Raw genomic sequence first — 6,473 nt, 5'->3', positions numbered from 1 at the left:
TTCGGGTCCAGAAAATCGACCCGTTTGAAAAAACGGGTCGGGTCGACCCGAACCCGAATAATACCGGGTCAATTTCGGGTTGACCCGAACCCGACCCGTAACCCGAAATTGACAGGTCTAACGCCAGTCGCCACTGTACCTATAGCCGGCTATTTGGGACCCCCACTGAAGGGGCGACTGCCGCTCGAGGGAATCGAACTCGGGATGGGGGTTTCCCAACCGAGCACGCCCACCAACCACGGTAAGCATTGGTGGGTCTATGTGAAAACTTCACCAAGGCTACATGCACCTTTGGAGATGGGTGCCATTTTGCCCATTGGGGTAGTGAACTGCGCAATGATAACAAAGCCAGTGGAGATGCAGAACACGAACGAGTAAAGAAAAAAGTGTAGAATGTAATCTATTAAACTTAGAGAGATACAGCCAGTATTTATAAGAGTACATGATGTTAAAGCTGTAAATAGTAACAGAATGTACAAGTACCGCTAATAGCCTCCCTCAAATTAAGCGTTCGTTTGGACGAATGTTTAATTTGTGTCGGAGTTCGGTGAACCGTGAGATCGAAAACGGCTTTGTGAAGATGTCGGCGATTTGATCCGTGGAGGAGATGTGTTCTAGAGCTATATGACCGGAGCTTATTTGTTGATGAATAAAATGATAATCGATCTCGATATGTTTCGTCCTTGCATGAAACACCGGATTTTTAGCTATAGCCATTGCCGAGGTGTTGTCGCAGTAGATAATGGTCGGGGCGGGTTGTAGGAGATTGAGTTCGGTGGCTAGGCGTCTAAGCCAGATCACTTCGGAGGCAGCAGCAGAGAGTGACCGGTATTCTGCTTCGGTCGAAGATTTGGCCACGGTTACCTGCTTCTTGACTGTCCAGGAGACGAGGTTTGGACCAAGAAATGTGCAGTAGCCGGAAATGGACTTCCGGTCAGTGGTGTCGGATGCCCAATCGGCGTCAGAGTAGGTTCGGAACTCAAGTGGTCCGTCTGTGATCGGTAAACCGTAGGATAGAGTGCCTTTGACGTAGCGTAGGAGGCGCTTGAGTGCTTTGAAGTCATCTTCGGTTGGGGATTGCATGTGTTGGCATACTTGGTTGGCTGCGAAGGCTATGTCCGGTCTGGTGATGGTGAGGTATTGTAGAGATCCTACAAGTCGGCGGAAGAGTGTGGGATCCGAATAAGGTGATAGATTCGATGCCTTCTGTTTTGCTGCCGGTGTGACCGGTGTAGGTGCCGATTTGCAGTTTTTGTATCTTGCATCATTTAGAATTTTGGTAGCGTAATGTTCTTGAGATAGAAAGTATCCAAGTTTGGAGCGTGTCACCTGGATGCCGAGGAAGAGGGAGATGTGGCCAAGTTGTTTGAGGGCGAAAGTCCTTTGGAGCTGCTCTAGTAGCTGTCGTATTGCGGGTTCATTGTTGCCTGTAACCAAGAAATCATCGACATAAATAAGTATGCATATTTGAATGTTGTTTTGAGAAAGTAAGAGAAGAGAGGGGTCGGAGCGACTAAACCGGAATCCTTGTTGTTGTAGGAAGTTTGTGAGTGTTTGGAACCATAGTCTCGGGGCTTGTTTCAGTCCGTATAGAGATTTTTGTAATTTGCATACTGCTTTGGGTTGTGTTGGGTCGGTGAATCCCGGTGGTTGGCGCATGAAGATGTCTTCGAGTAGATCACCGTGGAGGAAGGTGTTTGCAATGTCTAGTTGGTATACCGGCCAGTTGCGGTGAAGAGACAGCGTGAGAAGGAGACGAATTGTGGTCATCTTTGCAACTGGACTGAATGCCTCGTTGTAGTTAACACCGAACTGTTGGTTGTAGACGAGGGCGACCAGTCGTGTTTTGTAGCGATCTACCTGTCCGTTTGGTAGCGTTTTGGTTTTAAAGGTCCATTTGCAGCCTAAGATGGGCTTGTTGATGGGAGGTGGGACAAGGATCCAGGTGGATTGCTGTTTGAGTGCATCAATTTCAGTTTGCATTGCTGTATGCCAGTGTGGTGTTTGGAGCGCTTGTGTGAGGTTAACAGGGGTGTCGGGTGGTGTTGTGTGGGCAAGGAGATTAAGCATTAGTTTAGGTTTCTGAATTCCTGATTTCAGCCTGGTTTGCATGGGGTGGCCGTGCGTAAGGATGGGTTGAGTTTGGGTAGATGGGTGGCTGATTTCGGGACTGGGTGAAGATTCGACTGGTGATGGGATTTGGTGGATCGGAGCGGAGGAATCCTGGGGGGATTGTGGGCTGGGTGTGGTGTTGGAAGTGATCGTATGAGTAATGTTAGAGTGAGGTGTTAAGAGGAGAGGAGGTAGGTTCGTGGGAGCAGGTTGAGAGTCCTTGAATGAGGTATGAGGGATTGATTTGAAAGGGAATAGGTGTTCTTGGAAGATAACATGACGAGAAATGTGTGTTCGGCCGGTGGTGTTGTTATGGCATAGATATCCTTTGTGTGTAGGTGAGTATCCGATGAAAATGCAAGGTTGAGACCGGGGAGCTAGTTTGTCCGTGGAGTAGGGCCGGAGCCAGGGATAACATAGGCAACCGAACGTTCGAAGGTGGGTGTACGATGGTGAGTTACCTGTAAGAAGCTGGAACGGAATTTGGTTGTCTATGGACTTGGACGGAAGGAGATTTGTTAGGTAGTGCGCCGTGGAGAGAGCCGAGGTCCATAATTTTGGTGGAAGGCCGGAGTCAAGAAGGAGTGCACGGGTTAGGTCTAGGAGGTGACGGTGATGACGTTCAGCGAGACCATTTTGTTCTGGCGTGTGCGGGCATGTGAGTTGATGTATTATACCGGAATCTTGGAGGTATGTTCGAAAGGCAGAGCTAGTGTATTCGCTGCCGCCGTCGGAGCGAAGAATTTTGGGAGTTGTGTTGTATTGAGTTTTGATTAAATTGCAGAAGATTTTGAACATGTTAAGGGTCTCGTTCTTGGTGTGTAGAAAGTATAGCCAGGAGAATCTTGAGTAATCGTCAATGAATAGTAAATAGTATCGGTGTCCGTTTAAAGACGGGTGAGGAGAAGGACCCCAGACGTCTGTGTGTATGATTTCGAATGGTGCTGCAGAACGCTTAATTCTTTTATTGAACACTAATTTGTGGCTCTTGGCCTGGTTACAAGAATTACAAGAAAATAAGCGTTGTATATTATGAATTTCTGGGAACGTTCTTGAAAGGAGGCGTTGAATGTCTTTGTTCGGGTGTCCGAGACGTGAGTGCCAGTTGATCGGAGCTTGGGCAGTGACCGTGAGAGCCATGTTCTGGTTGGGCGGTGTAGTGCTAATGTGATAGAGACCATCATGTAGACGTCCATGAAGTAGTGGACGGTGGTCCAGAGAATCCTTAATCACAAAACCGTGTTTGTCAAAAGAGATAGAAACGTAGTTATCAGAGGTTAGTTTGGAGACAGAAACAAGATTGTGCGTTAGAGAGGGCACGTGTAAAAGGTTGTTGAGTTTTAACTTACGAGTCGTGTCCGGCAAGGGAAGGAGACCTTGACCGGTGCTGTTTATGGGGACGGAGTTACCGTTTGCCGTAGAAATCGTGTCTGATCCTTGGTAGGTCGTTGGGTAGTAGAGGTTGTTGGCGTCCGGCGTTAGGTGTGATGAGGCGCCGGAGTCAAGAATCCAATCTTGACTGACTTGGGCTGCTGGATTGGCGAAGAGGGCTCGAGGTGGGCGAGTATCGATGGGTGCGTACTTCGGATTGTTGCGATGCCAGCAGTTGAGGGCAATGTGCCCAACTTTCCCGCAAATATGACAGAGCGGTTGTGGTTGAGGTTGCTGGACCGGTGTGGCGGACGGGGTGGCAGTGATGGATTGTTGGTTCTTTGGTTTGTTTGATCGTCGGTTGTTGTTGTTGTTGCGGTAGCGAGACGAGTTTGACGGTGCCGAATAGAGAGCCGACGGATTGGTGTTCCCTTGTTGTTCTTGAAGAGTTTCTTGGTGTAGATGAATTTCTTCATTACACAAGAGGGCGTAGAAGGTGTCAAGGTCGATCGGGTGGAGGGAATTTCTGTTGGTTGATTTGAAGGAATTATATGTTGGGGGAAGACCGTTGAGTATGTGTAGCATGACGTCCTCGGATTCAATTTTGGAACCGGAGGCCGAGATGTTGTCCACGAGTTGCTTGATGCGGGTGAGGTATTGTTGGACAGTGAGATCCTTCATTTGGGTGCGGTAGAGCTCGTTCTTGAGATGTATCACCCGAGATCTGCTTGTAGGTTGGAGTCGTCGCTCGAGTACTGTCCATGCCTCATGTGCGGTGGTGGACGTGATGATGTAGGGTAGGATAAGTGTTGATACAGTGGAAAATAGGGTGGAGAGGAGGTTACTGTCAATGAGTAGCCATTGAGCGTGATCGGCAGATGCGGTGTCGGAGGGAGGTTGGACGGTGCCGAGGAGATGACCGGCGAAGCCGTTTGCTGTGAATTGCTGTAGCAATTGTATCCTCCAGATTGGATAGTTGTCCGGGGTGAGATGATGAGGAGCAAGGTTCTTGATATTGGATACAAGAAACTTGAGATTGGTAGGTATTCCGGTGGCTATGTTTGAGGTGCCGATTTGCGTGGTGGAGGAGGAGGAGATGACCGGAGAAGAGGAATCCATCGGTTCTTGATCTTCTTACTTGGCTCTTGATACCATGATAACAAAGCCAGTGGAGATGAAGAACACGAACGAGTAAAGAGAAAAGGGAAGAATGTAATCTATTAAACTTAGAGAGATACAGCCAGTATTTATAAGAGTACATGATGTTAAAGCTGTAAATAGTAACAGAATGTACAGGTAATTAATATGTCCGCTAATACGCAAGGCAGCTGCTTAAAATGTTTCGTAGCTTGTTTGTTTTCTCATATCTGTAGACCAAGTATTTATAAATGTTATTTTTCCGTGTTGCTAGCAAGAAAAAAAAAATAGTGTTATCTTTTTTTGGTAGCTTTTACTTAATAATTAGATTGAATAAATAAAGGAAATTATATGTTAAGTTTTAAAGTAATATAAAAGTTAATGGCATTATCTCATTTAAATTGAATCGATTATAAAAATTTGAAGTTGAATACTTTTGTTTTTTTCTAAAGAAATAAAAATAATGTGAGATACATTATGAAATGGGCTATTTCTTAAGAATTTCAAATTATAGGTATTTGAAATGGAGTATAGTGTATTGCGAATTGTTGGAATCGATTGCCTGTATTTGGTTGAAATAAATAAAATAAAATAAAGAAATAGTTTGCTAGGATGGACATCATGATGATTAGTTTTTTGTCCGACCCCATGCTTCAAATCACTTGAAAGATGACAAAAGATTTAAATTTTGGTCAATCATGTAGCTCATCTTGATCGGTTGGTTATGATATTTGACTATCAATTAAGAGGCCTTTGCAACACCCACTCAATTTCAGTTTCATGCAGTTAGGCCCAATATTTAATTATGGTTTGGGTTATTTCAATATTTTTTTTTGGGACATTTAGGCCATTTAAGACAAACTCACACACACAACGCATACACATAGACTCGAACCTGAACCTCTTAGTTGGAAGCCAAAGCTCTCAACCAATAGGCCAAGGAGAGTTGTGGTTATTTCAATATTGATATGCAGTTTCACGAGAAATATGTGGGATTAAAAATAAAAAGACTATCAAATTCAACTAAATGGGCCTATGATGAGTTCAGCTCACCACTGAAATTCTAAAACATTTGGGTTGGAGGCATGCAGTAAGCATTAGAAGAAATGATTTATAAGTATTTTTATTAATATTGTAAAAGAGTCGAGCCGAGTTCATGTCACTCTTGACTTGAGCTCGAGCTTTATTCTATGAGTTTAAGCCGACTCGTTTATTATAAAAGATATAAAATGATTATGATACAAGTAATTATTAAAATAAAATGATAGAAAAAAAATGAGAAATTACAAGCAAGATAAAAAAGAAAAATATATTAATATATGAAAAGTGAGATATAATTTTAAAATATTTTAAAAACTTTGTAATTAAAATTTTGAATCATAAATATTTTTAAGTATATTTGTATTAATATCTTTAAATGAACTAACTCTTGAGTTAATTAGTCAATTCAGGATTGGCTCAAGCTTGACTCATTAGCTCATCGATCTCAACTCATGAGAGACATTTATCGAGCTGAATTCGAACTGGTTCAATAGTTAAATTGACTTACTTAGACCCATAATCCTTATAACAATATATATACAAATATGAAATTAATCACTTCTATGAAGAACCCTCTCAAAGCTCGAAAGGCGATGCTTTTTTTTTTTCATTTTAATTTTAATATTATATCAAAATCAAGCAAATATATTAAAATTTTATTTATCATCACAACAATTTAATTTCATTTAGTTTATAAGTTTGAATGAAATCATTATATTAATAAATTTGAAAAGATTTTAAAACTTAAAATCCATGTTAATTTCTAAATCTAACTACATTAAACTAAGGCTCTTTTTACTCTTAATCAATGT

Source organism: Dendrobium catenatum, unplaced genomic scaffold (assembly GCF_001605985.2).
Source record: "Dendrobium catenatum unplaced genomic scaffold, ASM160598v2 fragScaff_scaffold_1220, whole genome shotgun sequence".
Taxonomy (NCBI): Eukaryota; Viridiplantae; Streptophyta; class Magnoliopsida; order Asparagales; family Orchidaceae; genus Dendrobium; species Dendrobium catenatum.
The sequence above is the reverse complement of the archived record's forward strand: the minus strand, read 5'-3'. Positions refer to the sequence as shown.